The following is a 13,438-nucleotide window of genomic DNA, read 5'->3' as shown; positions in this document are numbered from 1 at the left end:
ATAGTGGTTAAAATAAACAGTTTTCAACAGTTTTAAGGCTTAACGTTCTGTTTTATTGAGGAGTGGACGGCTTTGAGTGACAGGTAGATGCATCACATATTCTGTGGCTGACATAGACTGAAGACTTCATTTGCCTAGCAATAACTCATTGAAAACATATAGATCATGTTTCATATGGCTTATGGTCCTTGTACAGCTGTGACCTCATGGAAAGGTCAGTTTGGGTCAAGAAGCCAATCACTTGCATCTTCTGTATGACTGTACACCCCTGAGGGTGGAGAAATATGCACCATGTCTGTTGTGAGTGCTAAACCAGTCCAGTTAATGTTGGAGGACTTTAGGTCATCCTTTCGCAGCGGCATTTTCATAGTCTATGAGGTTTTACTGAGACGTGATTATTGCTGGTTGAAAACTTTACCCAATACCCCGCCGGGATGACTTGAAATATAGTCAGCTCTGGCAATTTTTGTCAGTCTCATGGGAGACTTTACCTTGTGTATGAATATTAAAGCCAGTTGACATAGGTAAGTGAGAACTATTAGTATCTTGTTATAAGTATTTATCCAATGTTGTCCTAGTTCAGCAGAATGATCAAATTAGCCTGTCCAAATGGTGCAGTACTTTCAGCTGTAATGCAATGGCCAAATCTGCAGTTCCTGGAATGGCCGCTTGATGCTGGCTGCAAAAGTCATTCAGTCACCATTGACTTCTATTCTGAAATGCCCACATTTACAGCAGAAGCAACCATGCTCACAGCTTAGTACTAGAAAACAAGTTTGGTCCCTACTGACAAATTTCCTGTCCATTACAATGACATAGTGGTTAAAAAAACAGTTTTCAACAGCTTAACGTTCTGTTTTATTGAGGAGTGGACGGCTTTGAGTGACAGGTAGATGCATCACATATTCTGTGGCTGACATAGACTGAAGACTTCATTTGCCTAGCAATAACTCATTGAAAACATATAGATCATGTTTCATATGGCTTATGGTCCTTGTACAGCTGTGACCTCATGGAAAGGTCAGTTTTGGTCAAGAAGCCAATCACTTGCATCTTCTGTATGACTGTACACCCCCTGAGGGTGGAGAAATGATGGACCATGTCTGTTGTGAGTGCTAAACCAGGTCCAGTTTATGTTGGAGGACTTTAGGTCATCCTTTCGCAGCGGCATTTCATAGTCTATGAGGTTTTACTGAGACGTGATTATTGCTGGTTGAAAACTTTACCCAATACCCCGCCGGGATGACTTGAAATATAGTCAGCTCTGGCAATTTTGTCAGTCTCATGGGAGACTTTACCTTGTGTATGAATATTAAAGCCAGTGACATAGGTAAGTGAGAACTATTAGTATCTTGTTATAAGTATTTATCCAATGTTGTCCTAGTTCAGCAGAATGATCAAATTAGCCTGTCCAAATGGGTGCAGTACTTTCAGCTGTAATGCAATGGCCAAATCTGCAGTTCCTGGAATGGCCGCTTGATGCTGGCTGCAAAAGTCATTCAGTCACCATTGACTTCTGTTCTGAAATGCCTACATTTACAGCAGAAGCAACCATGCTCACAGCTTAGTACTAGAAAAAAGGTTTGGCCCTCTGAAAAGATTCTGGCTGCAAAAGTCATTCAGTCACCATTGACTTCTATTCTGAAATGCCCACATTTACAGCAGAAGCAACCATGCTCACAGCTTAGTACTAGAAAACAAGTTTGGTCCCTACTGACAAATTTCCTGTCCATTACAATGACATAGTGGTTAAAATAAACAGTTTTCAACAGTTTTAAGGCTTAACGTTCTGTTTTATTGAGGAGTGGACGGCTTTGAGTGACAGGTAGATGCATCACATATTCTGTGGCTGACATAGACTGAAGACTTCATTTGCCTAGCAATAACTCATTGAAAGACATATAGATCATGTTTCATATGGCTTATGGTCCTTGTACAGCTGTGACCTCATGGAAAGGTCAGTTTGGGTCAAGAGCCAATCACTTGCATCTTCTGTATGACTGTACACCCCTGAGGGTGGAGAAATGATGGACCATGTCTGTTGTAAGTGCTAAACCAAGTCCAGTTTAATGTTGGAGGACTTGGAGCATCCTTTCGCAGCGGCATTTTCATAGTCTATGAGGTTTTACTGAGACGTGATTATTGCTGGTTGAAAACTTTACCCAATACCCCGCCGGGATGACTTGAAATATAGTCAGCTCTGGCAATTTTTGTCAGTCTCATGGGAGACTTACCTTGTGTATGAATATTAAAGCCAGTTGACATAGGTAAGTGAGAACTATTAGTATCTTGTTATAAGTATTTATCCAATGTTGTCCTAGTTCAGCAGAATGATCAAATTAGCCTGTCCAAATGGTGCAGTACTTTCAGCTGTAATGCAATGGCCAAATCTGCAGTTCCTGGAATGGCCGCTTGATGCTGGCTGCAAAAGTCATTCAGTCACCATTGACTTCTGTTCTGAAATGCCCACATTTACAGCAGAAGCAACCATGCTCACAGCTTAGTACTAGAAAACAGGTTTGGTCCCTTCTGAAAAGATTTCTGGCTGCAAAAGTCATTCAGTCACCATTGACTTCTATTCTGAAATGCCCACATTTACAGCAGAAGCAACCATGCTCACAGCTTAGTACTAGAAAACAAGTTTGGTCCCTACTGACAAATTTCCTGTCCATTACAATGACATAGTGGTTAAAATAAATTTTCAACAGTTTTAAGGCTTAATGTCTGTTTTATTGAGGAGTGGACGGCTTTGAGTGACAGGTAGATGCATCATATTCTGTGGCTGACATAGACTGAAGACTTCATTTGCCTAGCAATAACTCATTGAAAACATATAGATCATGTTTCATATGGCTTATGGTCCTTGTACAGCTGTGACCTCATGGAAAGGTCAGTTTGGGTCAAGAAGCCAATCACTTGCATCTTCTGTATGACTGTACACCCCCTGAGGGTGGAGAAATGATGGACCATGTCTGTTGTAAGTGCTAAACCAGGTCCAGTTAATGTTGGAGGACTTTAAGCATCCTTTCGCAGCGGCATTTCATAGTCTATGAGGTTTACTGAGACGTGATTATTGCTGGTTGAAAACTTTACCCAATACCCCGCCGGGATGACTTGAAATATAGTCAGCTCTGGCAATTTTTGTCAGTCTCATGGGAGACTTTACCTTGTGTATGAATATTAAAGCCAGTTGACATAGGTAAGTGAGAACTATTAGTATCTTGTTATAAGTATTTATCCATGTTGTCCTAGTTCAGCAGAATGATCAAATTAGCCTGTCCAAATGGTGCAGTACTTTCAGCTGTAATGCAATGGCAAATCTGCAGTTCCTGGAATGGCCGCTTGATGCTGGCTGCAAAAGTCATTCAGTCACCATTGACTTCTGTTCTGAAATGCCTACATTTACAGCAGAAGCAACCATGCTCACAGCTTAGTACTAGAAAACAGGTTTGGTCCCTTCTGAAAAGATTTCTGGCTGCAAAAGTCATTCAGTCACCATTGATTCTATTCTGAAATGCCACATTTACAGCAGAAGGACCATGCTCACAGCTTAGTACTAGAAAACAAGTTTGGTCCCTACTGACAAATTTCTGTCCATTACAATGACATAGTGGTTAAAATAAACAGTTTTCAACAGTTTTAAGGCTAATGTTCTGTTTTATTGAGGAGTGGACGGCTTTGAGTGACAGGTAGATGCATCACATATTCTGTGGCTGACATAGACTGAAGACTTCATTTGCCTAGCAATAACTCATTGAAAACATATAGATCATGTTTCATATGGCTTATGGTCCTTGTACAGCTGTGACCTCATGGAAAGGTCAGTTTGGGTCAAGAAGCCAATCACTTGCATCTTCTGTATGACTGTACACCCCCTGAGGGTGGAGAAATTGGACCATGTCTGTTGTGAGTGCTAAACCAGGTCCAGTTTAATGTGGAGGACTTTAAGCATCCTTTCGCAGCGGCATTTTCATAGTCTATGAGGTTTACTGAGACGTGATTATTGCTGTTGAAAACTTTACCCAATACCCCGCGGATGACTTGAAATATAGTCAGCTCTGGCAATTTTGTCAGTCTCATGGGAGACTTTACCTTGTGTATGAATATTAAAGCCAGTGACATAGGTAAGTGAGAACTATTATTTTGTTATAAGTATTTATCCAATGTTGTCCTAGTTCAGCAGAATGATCAAATTAGCCGTCCAAATGGTGCAGTACTTTCAGCTGTAATGCAATGGCCAAATCTGCAGTTCCTGGAATGGCCGCTTGATGCTGGCTGCAAAAGTCATTCAGTCACCATTGACTTCTGTTCTGAAATGCCTACATTTACAGCAGAAGCAACCATGCTCACAGCTTAGTACTAGAAAACAGGTTGGTCCCTCTGAAAAGATTTCTGGCTGCAAAAGTCATTCAGTCACCATTGACTTCTATTCTGAAATGCCCACATTACAGCAGAAGCAACCATGCTCACAGCTTAGTACTAGAAAACAAGTTTGGTCCCTACTGACAAATTTCCTGTCCATTACAATGACATAGTGGTTAAAATAAACAGTTTCAACATTTCTTAACTGTTTTAAGGCTTTGAGTGACGTAGTTATTTGAGTGAGTTGACGAGTTTGAGTACGGTTGAGATGCACTGACATACTGTCTGACATATCTTGACTAGAAGACTGTCATTTGAGCTAAGCATATAACTTATATGATCATATGGCTTAGATGGTCATTTGTGCCATGATGATCAGTTTCATATGCTTCATGGTGTGACAGCTGGACATCATGAAAGGTCAGTTTGGTCAAGAAGCCAATCACTTGCATCTTCTGTATGACTGTACACCCCCTGAGGTGGAGAATTATGCACCATGTCTGTTGTGAGTGCTAAACCAGGTCCAGTTAATGTGGAGGACTTTAAGTCATCCTTTCGCAGCGGCATTTTCATAGTCTATGAGGTTTTACTGAGACGTGATTATTGCTGTTGAAAACTTTACCAATACCCCGCGGGAAGACTTGAAATATAGTCAGCTCTGGCAATTTTTGTCAGTCTCATGGGAGACTTTACCTTGTGTATGAATATTAAAGCCAGTGGACATAGGTAAGTGAGAACTATTAGTATCTTGTTATAAGTATTTATCCAATGTTGTCCTAGTTCAGCAGAATGATCAAATTAGCCTGTCCAAATGGTGCAGTACTTTCAGCTGTATTGCAATGGCCTGATCTGCAGTTCCTGGAATGGCCGCTTGATGTGGCTGCAAAAGTCATTCAGTCACCATGACTTCTGTTCTGAAATGCCTACATTTACGAGAAGCAACCATGCTCACAGCTTGTACTAGAAAACAGGTTTGGTCCCTTCTGAAAAATTCTGGCTGCAAAAGTCATTCAGTCACCATTGACTTCTATTCTGAAATGCCCACATTTACAGCAGAAGAACCATGCTCACAGCTTAGTACTAGAAAACAAGTTTGGTCCTACTGACAAATTTCCTGTCCATTACAATGACATAGTGGTTAAAATAAACAGTTTTCAACAGTTTAAGGCTAATGTTCTGTTTTATTGAGGAGTGGACGGCTTTGAGTGACAGGTAGATGCATCACATATTCTGTGGCTGACATAGACTGAAGACTTCATTTGCCTAGCAATAACTCATTGAACATATAGATCATGTTTCATATGGCTTATGGTCCTTGTACAGCTGTGACCTCATGGAAAGGTCAGTTTGGGTCAAGAAGCCAATCACTTGCATCTTCTGTATGACTGTACACCCCTGAGGGTGGAGAAATGATGGACCATGTCTGTTGTAAGTGCTAAACCAAGTCCAGTTTAATGTGGAGGAGTTTGGAGCATCCTTTCGCAGCGGCATTTTCATAGTCTATGAGGTTTTACTGAGACGTGATTATTGCTGGTTGAAAACTTTACCCAATACCCCGCCGGGATGACTTGAAATATAGTCAGCTCTGGCAATTTTTGTCAGTCTCATGGGAGACTTTACTTGTGTATGAATATTAAAGCCAGTGGACATAGGTAAGTGAGAACTATTAGTATCTTGTTATAAGTATTTATCCAATGTTGTCCTAGTTCAGCAGAATGATCAAATTAGCCTGTCCAAATGGTGCAGTACTTTCAGCTGTAATGCAATGGCCAAATCTGCAGTTCCTGGAATGGCCGCTTGATGCTGGCTGCAAAAGTCATTCAGTCACCATTGACTTCTGTTCTGAAATGCCTACATTTACAGCAGAAGCAACCATGCTCACAGCTTAGTACTAGAAAACAGGTTTGGTCCTTCTGAAAAGATTTCTGGCTGCAAAAGTCATTCAGTCACCATTGACTTCTATTCTGAAATGCCCACATTACAGCAGAAGCAACCATGCTCACAGCTTAGTACTAGAAAACAAGTTTGGTCCCTACTGACAAATTTCCTGTCCATTACAATGACATAGTGGTTAAAATAAACAGTTTTCAACAGTTTTAAGCTTAATGTTCTGTTTTATTGAGGAGTGGACGGCTTTGAGTGACAGGTAGATGCATCACATATTCTGTGGCTGACATAGACTGAAGACTTCATTTGCCTAGCAATAACTCATTGAAGACATATAGATCATGTTTCATATGGCTTATGGTCCTTGTACAGCTGTGACCTCATGGAAGGTCAGTTTGGGTCAAGAAGCCAATCACTTGCATCTTCTGTATGACTGTACACCCCCTGAGGGTGGAGAAATGATGCACCATGTCTGTTGTGAGTGCTAAACCAGGTCCAGTTTAATGTTGGAGGACTTTAAGTCATCCTTTCGCAGCGGCATTTTCATAGTCTATGAGGTTTTACTGAGACGTGATTATTGCTGGTTGAAAACTTTACCCAATACCCCGCCGGGATGACTTGAAATATAGTCAGCTCTGGCAATTTTTGTCAGTCTCATGGGAGACTTTACTTTGTGTATGAAATTAAAGCCAGTTGACATAGGTAAGTGAGAACTATTAGTATCTTGTTATAAGTATTATCCAATGTTGTCCTAGTTCAGCAGAATGATCAAATTAGCCTGTCCAAATGGTGCAGTACTTTCAGCTGTAATGCAATGGCCAATCTGCAGTTCCTGGAATGGCCGCTTGATGCTGGCTGCAAAAGTCATTCAGTCACCATTGACTTCTATTCTGAAATGCCCACATTTACAGCAGAAGCAACCATGCTCACAGCTTAGTACTAGAAAACAAGTTTGGTCCCTACTGACAAATTTCTGTCCATTACAATGACATAGTGGTTAAAATAAACAGTTTTCAACAGCTTAACGTTCTGTTTTATGATTGAGGAGTGGACGGCTTTGAGTGACAGGTAGATGCATCACATATTCTGTGGCTGACATAGACTGAAGACTTCATTTGCCTAGCAATAACTCATTGAAGACATATAGATCATGTTTCATATGGCTTATGGTCCTTGTACAGCTGTGACCTCATGGAAAGGTCAGTTTGGGTCAAGAAGCCAATCACTTGCATCTTCTGTATGACTGTACACCCTGAGGGTGGAGAAATGATGGACCATGTCTGTTGTGAGTGCTAAACCAGGTCCAGTTTAATGTTGGAGGACTTTAGGGCATCCTTTCGCAGCGGCATTTTCATAGTCTATGAGGTTTTACTGAGACGTGATTATTGCTAGTTGAAAACTTTACCCAATACCCCGCCGGGATGACTTGAAATATAGTCAGCTCTGGCAATTTTGTCAGTCTCATGGGAGACTTACCTGTGTATGAATATTAAAGCCAGTGGACATAGGTAAGTGAGAACTATTAGTATCTTGTTATAAGTATTTATCCAATGTTGTCCTAGTTCAGCAGAATGATCAAATAGCCTGTCAAATGGTGCAGTACTTTCAGCTGTAATGCAATGGCCTGATCTGCAGTTCCTGGAATGGCCGCTTGATGCTGGCTGCAAAAGTCATTCAGTCACCATGACTTCTGTTCTGAAATGCCTACATTTACAGCAGAAGCAACCATGCTCACAGCTTAGTACTAGAAAACAGGTTTGGTCCCTACTGAAAAAATTCTGGCTGCAAAAGTCATTCAGTCACCATTGACTTCTATTCTGAAATGCCCACATTTACAGCAGAAGCAACCATGCTCACAGCTTAGTACTAGAAAACAAGTTTGGTCCCTACTGACAAATTCCTGTCCATTACAATGACATAGTGGTTAAAATAAACAGTTTTCAACAGTTTAACGTTCTGTTTTATTGAGGAGTGGACGGCTTTGAGTGACAGGTAGATGCATCACATATTCTGTGGCTGACATAGACTGAAGACTTCATTTGCCTAGCAATAACTCATTGAAGACATATAGATCATGTTTCATATGGCTTATGGTCCTTGTACAGCTGTGACCTCATGGAAAGGTCAGTTTGGGTCAAGAAGCCAATCACTTGCATCTTCTGTATGACTGTACACCCCTGAGGGTGGAGAAATGATGGACCATGTCTGTTGTAAGTGCTAAACCAAGTCCAGTTTAATGTTGGAGGACTTTGGAGCATCCTTTCGCAGCGGCATTTTCATAGTCTATGAGGTTTTACTGAGACGTGATTATTGCTGGTTGAAAACTTTACCCAATACCCCGCCGGGATGACTTGAAATATAGTCAGCTCTGGCAATTTTTGTCAGTCTCATGGAGACTTTACCTTGTGTATGAATATTAAAGCCAGTGGACATAGGTAAGTGAGAACTATTAGTATCTTGTTATAAGTATTTATCCAATGTTGTCCTAGTTCAGCAGAATGATCAAATTAGCCTGTCCAAATGGTGCAGTACTTTCAGCTGTAATGCAATGGCCAAATCTGCAGTTCCTGGAATGGCCGCTTGATGCTGGCTGCAAAAGTCATTCAGTCACCATTGACTTCTGTTCTGAAATGCCTACATTTACAGCAGAAGCAACCATGCTCACAGCTTAGTATAGAAAACAGGTTTGGTCCCTCTGAAAAGTTCTGGCTGCAAAAGTCATTCAGTCACCATTGACTTCTATTCTGAAATGCCTACATTTACAGCAGAAGCAACCATGCTCACAGCTTGGTACTAGAAACAAGTTTGGTCCCTACTGACAAATTTCCTGTCCATTACAATGACATAGTGGTTAAAATAAACAGTTTTCAACAGTTTTAAGGCTTAACGTTCTGTTTTATTGAGGAGTGGACGGCTTTGAGTGACAGGTAGATGCATCACATATTCTGTGGCTGACATAGACTGAAGACTTCATTTGCCTAGCAATAACTCATTGAAAACATATAGATCATGTTTCATATGGCTTATGGTCCTTGTACAGCTGTGACCTCATGGAAAGGTCAGTTTTGGTCAAGAAGCCAATCACTTGCATCTTCTGTATGACTGTACACCCCCTGAGGGTGGAGAAATTATGTGCACCATGTCTGTTGTGAGTGCTAAACCAGGTCCAGTTAATGTTGGAGGACTTTAAGTCATCCTTTCGCAGCGGCATTTTCATAGTCTATGAGGTTTTACTGAGACGTGATTATTGCTGGTTGAAAACTTTACCCAATACCCCGCCGGCATGACTTGAAATATAGTCAGCTCTGGCAATTTTTGTCAGTCTCATGGGAGACTTTACTTTGTGTATGAAATATTAAAGCCAGTTGACATAGGTAAGTGAGAACTATTAGTATCTTGTTATAAGTATTTATCCAATGTTGTCCTAGTTCAGCAGAATGATCAAATTAGCCTGTCCAAATGGTGTAGTACTTTCAGCTGTAATGCAATGGCCAAATCTGCAGTTCCTGGAATGGCCGCTTGATGCTGGCTGCAAAAGTCATTCAGTCACCATTGACTTCTATTCTGAAATGCCCACATTTACAGCAGAAGCAACCATGCTCACAGCTTAGTACTAGAAAACAAGTTTGGTCCCTACTGACAAATTTCCTGTCCATTACAATGACATAGTGGTTAAATAAACAGTTTTACAGTTTTAAGGCTTAACGTTCTGTTTTATTGAGGAGTGGACGGCTTTGAGTGACAGGTAGATGCATCACATATTCTGTGGCTGACATAGACTGAAGACTTCATTTGCCTAGCAATAACTCATTGAAAATATAGATCATGTTTCATATGGCTTATGGTCCTTGTACAGCTGTGACCTCATGGAAAGGTCAGTTTGGGTCAAGAAGCCAATCACTTGCATCTTCTGTATGACTGTACACCCCTGAGGGTGGAGAAATGATGGACCATGTCTGTTGTGAGTGCTAAACCAGGTCCAGTTTAATGTTGGAGGACTTTAAGTCATCCTTTCGCAGCGGCATTTTCATAGTCTATGAGGTTTACTGAGACGTGATTATTGCTGGTTGAAAACTTTACCCAATACCCCGCCGGGATGACTTGAAATATAGTCAGCTCTGGCAATTTTGTCAGTCTCATGGGAGACTTTACCTTGTGTATGATATTAAAGCCAGTTGACATAGGTAAGTGAGAACTATTAGTATCTTGTTATAAGTATTTATCCAATGTTGTCCTAGTTCAGCAGAATGATCAAATTAGCCTGTCCAAATGGTGTAGTACTTTCAGCTGTAATGCAATGGCAAATCTGCAGTTCCTGGAATGGCCGCTTGATGCTGGCTGCAAAAGTCATTCAGTCACCATTGACTTCTGTTCTGAAATGCCCACATTTACAGCAGAAGCAACCATGCTCACAGCTTAGTACTAGAAAACAGGTTTGGTCCCTTTGAAAAGATTTCTGGCTGCAAAAGTCATTCAGTCACCATTGACTTCTATTCTGAAATGCCCACATTTACAGCAGAAGGAAGAATGCTCACAGCTTAGTACTAGAAAACAAGTTTGGTCCCTACTGACAAATTTCCTGTCCATTACAATGACATAGTGGTTAAAATAAACAGTTTTCAACAGTTTTAGGCTTAAGTTTTATTGAGGAGTGGACGGCTTTGAGTGACAGGTAGATGCATCACATATTCTGTGGCTGACATAGACTGAAGACTTCATTTGCCTAGCAATAACTCATTGAAGACATATAGATCATGTTTCATATGGCTTATGGTCCTTGTACAGCTGTGACCTCATGAAAGGTCAGTTTGGGTCAAGAAGCCAATCACTTGCATCTTCTGTATGACTGTACACCCCTGAGGGTGGAGAAATGATGGACCATGTCTGTTGTAAGTGCTAAACCAGGTCCAGTTAATGTTGGAGGACTTTAAGTCATCCTTCGCAGCGGCATTTTCATAGTCTATGAGGTTTACTGAGACGTGATTATTGCTGGTTGAAAACTTTACCCAATACCCCGCCGGGATGACTTGAAATATAGTCAGCTCTGGCAATTTTGTCAGTCTCATGGGAGACTTTACTTGTGTATGAATTTAAAGCCAGTGACATAGGTAAGTGAGAACTATTAGTATCTTGTTATAAGTATTTATCCAATGTTGTCCTAGTTCAGCAGAATGATCAAATTAGCCTGTCCAAATGGTGTAGTACTTTCAGCTGTAATGCAATGGCCAAATCTGCAGTTCTGGAATGGCCGCTTGATGCTGGCTGCAAAAGTCATTCAGTCACCTGACTTCTGTTCTGAAATGCCTACATTTACAGCAGAAGCAACCATGCTCACAGCTTAGTACTAGAAAACAGGTTTGGTCCCTCTGAAAAGATTTCTGCAGTCATCAGTCACCATTGATTCTATTCTGAAAGCCACATTTACAGCAGAGAAAATGCTCACAGCTAGTACTAGAAAACAGTTTGGTCAATACTGAAAAATTGGCTCCTTAGTCCATGATTCTAAGAAAGCATTTACAGCAGAAGCAACCAGCTCACAGCTAAGCACTAGAAAACAAGTTTGTCCCTACTGACAAATTCCTGTCCATTACAATGACATAGTGGTTAAAATAAACAGTTTTCAACAGTTTTAAGGTAACGTTCTGTTTATTGAGGAGTGGACGGCTTTGAGTGACAGGTAGATGCATCACATATTCTGTGGCTGACATAGACTGAAGACTTCATTTGCCTAGCAATAACTCATTGAAAACATATAGATCATGTTTCATATGGCTTATGGTCCTTGTACAGCTGTGACCTCATGGAAAGGTCGTTTGGGTCAAGAAGCCAATCACTTGCATCTTCTGTATGACTGTACACCCCCTGAGGGTGGAGAAATGATGGACCATGTCTGTTGTGAGTGCTAAACCAGGTCCAGTTTAATGTTGGAGGACTTTAGGTCATCCTTTCGCAGCGGCATTTTCATAGTCTATGAGGTTTACTGAGACGTGATTATTGCTGGTTGAAAACTTTACCCAATACCCCGCCGGGATGACTTGAAATATAGTCAGCTCTGGCAATTTTTGTCAGTCTCATGGGAGACTTTACCTGTGTATGAATATTAAAGCCAGTTGACATAGGTAAGTGAGAACTATTAGTATCTTGTTATAAGTATTTATCCAATGTTGTCCTAGTTCAGCAGAATGATCAAATTAGCTGTCCAAATGGTGCAGTACTTTCAGCTGTAATGCAATGGCCAAATCTGCAGGTCCTGGAATGGCGCTTGATGCTGGCTGCAAAAGTCATTCAGTCACCATTGACTTCTATTCTGAAATGCCCACATTTACAGCAGAAGCAACCATGCTCACAGCTTAGTACTAGAAAACAAGTTTGGTCCCTACTGACAAATTTCCTGTCCATTACAATGACATAGTGGTTAAAATAAACAGTTTTCAACAGCTTAACGTTCTGTTTTATTGAGGAGTGGACGGCTTTGAGTGACAGGTAGATGCATCACATATTCTGTGGCTGACATAGACTGAAGACTTCATTTGCCTAGCAATAACTCATTGAAACATATAGATCATGTTTCATATGGCTTATGGTCCTTGTACAGCTGTGACCTCATGGAAAGGTCAGTTTGGTCAAGAAGCCAATCACTTGCATCTTCTGTATGACTGTACACCCTGAGGGTGGGAAAGAAATGATGGACCATGTCTGTTGTGAGTGCTAAACCAGGTCCAGTTTAATGTTGGAGGACTTTAGGGCATCCTTTCGCAGCGGCATTTTCATAGTCTATGAGGTTTTACTGAGACGTGATTATTGCTGGTTGAAAACTTTACCCAATACCCCGCCGGGATGACTTGAAATATAGTCAGCTCTGGCAATTTTTGTCAGTCTCATGGGAGACTTACCTTGTGTATGAATATTAAAGCCAGTGACTAGGTAAGTGAGAACTATTAGTATCTTGTTATAAGTATTTATCCAATGTTGTCCTAGTTCAGCAGAATGATCAAATTAGCCTGTCCAAATGGTGCAGTACTTTCAGCTGTAATGCAATGGCCAAATCTGCAGTTCCTGGAATGGCCGCTTGATGCTGGCTGCAAAAGTCATTCAGTCACCATTACTTCTGTTCTGAAATGCCAACATTTACAGCAGAAGCAACCATGTCACAGCTTAGTACTAGAAAACAGGTTGGTCCCTTCTGAAA

General features: G+C 41.0%; 15 non-coding genes across 15 annotated transcripts; all 15 read left to right on the top strand.

Annotated features, from left to right (window-relative positions):
* Positions 1-344: 344 nt before the first annotated feature.
* Positions 345-485, top strand: LOC116676547 (U4 spliceosomal RNA). Its single transcript, XR_004328745.1, has one exon. It is a non-coding gene; the product is annotated as a U4 spliceosomal RNA (small nuclear RNA).
* A 668-nt stretch (positions 486-1,153) lies between these two features.
* On the top strand, positions 1,154-1,292 carry LOC116676578 (U4 spliceosomal RNA). The gene has a single exon (XR_004328775.1). It is a non-coding gene; the product is annotated as a U4 spliceosomal RNA (small nuclear RNA).
* Positions 1,293-2,088: 796 nt separating this feature from the next.
* On the top strand, positions 2,089-2,229 carry LOC116676584 (U4 spliceosomal RNA). The gene has a single exon (XR_004328780.1). It is a non-coding gene; the product is annotated as a U4 spliceosomal RNA (small nuclear RNA).
* A 792-nt stretch (positions 2,230-3,021) lies between these two features.
* LOC116676575 (U4 spliceosomal RNA) lies at positions 3,022-3,160 on the top strand. Its single transcript, XR_004328772.1, has one exon. It is a non-coding gene; the product is annotated as a U4 spliceosomal RNA (small nuclear RNA).
* Positions 3,161-3,950: 790 nt separating this feature from the next.
* LOC116676583 (U4 spliceosomal RNA) lies at positions 3,951-4,086 on the top strand. The gene has a single exon (XR_004328779.1). It is a non-coding gene; the product is annotated as a U4 spliceosomal RNA (small nuclear RNA).
* Positions 4,087-4,911: 825 nt separating this feature from the next.
* Positions 4,912-5,049, top strand: LOC116676582 (U4 spliceosomal RNA). Its single transcript, XR_004328778.1, has one exon. It is a non-coding gene; the product is annotated as a U4 spliceosomal RNA (small nuclear RNA).
* Positions 5,050-5,835: 786 nt separating this feature from the next.
* Positions 5,836-5,976, top strand: LOC116676580 (U4 spliceosomal RNA). The gene has a single exon (XR_004328776.1). It is a non-coding gene; the product is annotated as a U4 spliceosomal RNA (small nuclear RNA).
* Positions 5,977-6,772: 796 nt separating this feature from the next.
* Positions 6,773-6,913, top strand: LOC116676569 (U4 spliceosomal RNA). Its single transcript, XR_004328766.1, has one exon. It is a non-coding gene; the product is annotated as a U4 spliceosomal RNA (small nuclear RNA).
* Positions 6,914-7,580: 667 nt separating this feature from the next.
* LOC116676573 (U4 spliceosomal RNA) lies at positions 7,581-7,720 on the top strand. The gene has a single exon (XR_004328770.1). It is a non-coding gene; the product is annotated as a U4 spliceosomal RNA (small nuclear RNA).
* A 785-nt stretch (positions 7,721-8,505) lies between these two features.
* Positions 8,506-8,645, top strand: LOC116676561 (U4 spliceosomal RNA). Its single transcript, XR_004328758.1, has one exon. It is a non-coding gene; the product is annotated as a U4 spliceosomal RNA (small nuclear RNA).
* A 797-nt stretch (positions 8,646-9,442) lies between these two features.
* On the top strand, positions 9,443-9,583 carry LOC116676563 (U4 spliceosomal RNA). The gene has a single exon (XR_004328760.1). It is a non-coding gene; the product is annotated as a U4 spliceosomal RNA (small nuclear RNA).
* Positions 9,584-10,256: 673 nt separating this feature from the next.
* Positions 10,257-10,395, top strand: LOC116676576 (U4 spliceosomal RNA). Its single transcript, XR_004328773.1, has one exon. It is a non-coding gene; the product is annotated as a U4 spliceosomal RNA (small nuclear RNA).
* A 788-nt stretch (positions 10,396-11,183) lies between these two features.
* On the top strand, positions 11,184-11,321 carry LOC116676581 (U4 spliceosomal RNA). Its single transcript, XR_004328777.1, has one exon. It is a non-coding gene; the product is annotated as a U4 spliceosomal RNA (small nuclear RNA).
* An 869-nt stretch (positions 11,322-12,190) lies between these two features.
* On the top strand, positions 12,191-12,330 carry LOC116676562 (U4 spliceosomal RNA). Its single transcript, XR_004328759.1, has one exon. It is a non-coding gene; the product is annotated as a U4 spliceosomal RNA (small nuclear RNA).
* A 666-nt stretch (positions 12,331-12,996) lies between these two features.
* Positions 12,997-13,137, top strand: LOC116676555 (U4 spliceosomal RNA). Its single transcript, XR_004328753.1, has one exon. It is a non-coding gene; the product is annotated as a U4 spliceosomal RNA (small nuclear RNA).
* Positions 13,138-13,438: the final 301 nt, after the last annotated feature.

This window comes from Etheostoma spectabile, unplaced genomic scaffold (assembly GCF_008692095.1).
Source record: "Etheostoma spectabile isolate EspeVRDwgs_2016 unplaced genomic scaffold, UIUC_Espe_1.0 scaffold00003451, whole genome shotgun sequence".
Taxonomy (NCBI): domain Eukaryota; kingdom Metazoa; phylum Chordata; class Actinopteri; order Perciformes; family Percidae; genus Etheostoma; species Etheostoma spectabile.
The sequence above is the reverse complement of the archived record's forward strand: the minus strand, read 5'-3'. Positions and strand labels throughout refer to the sequence as shown.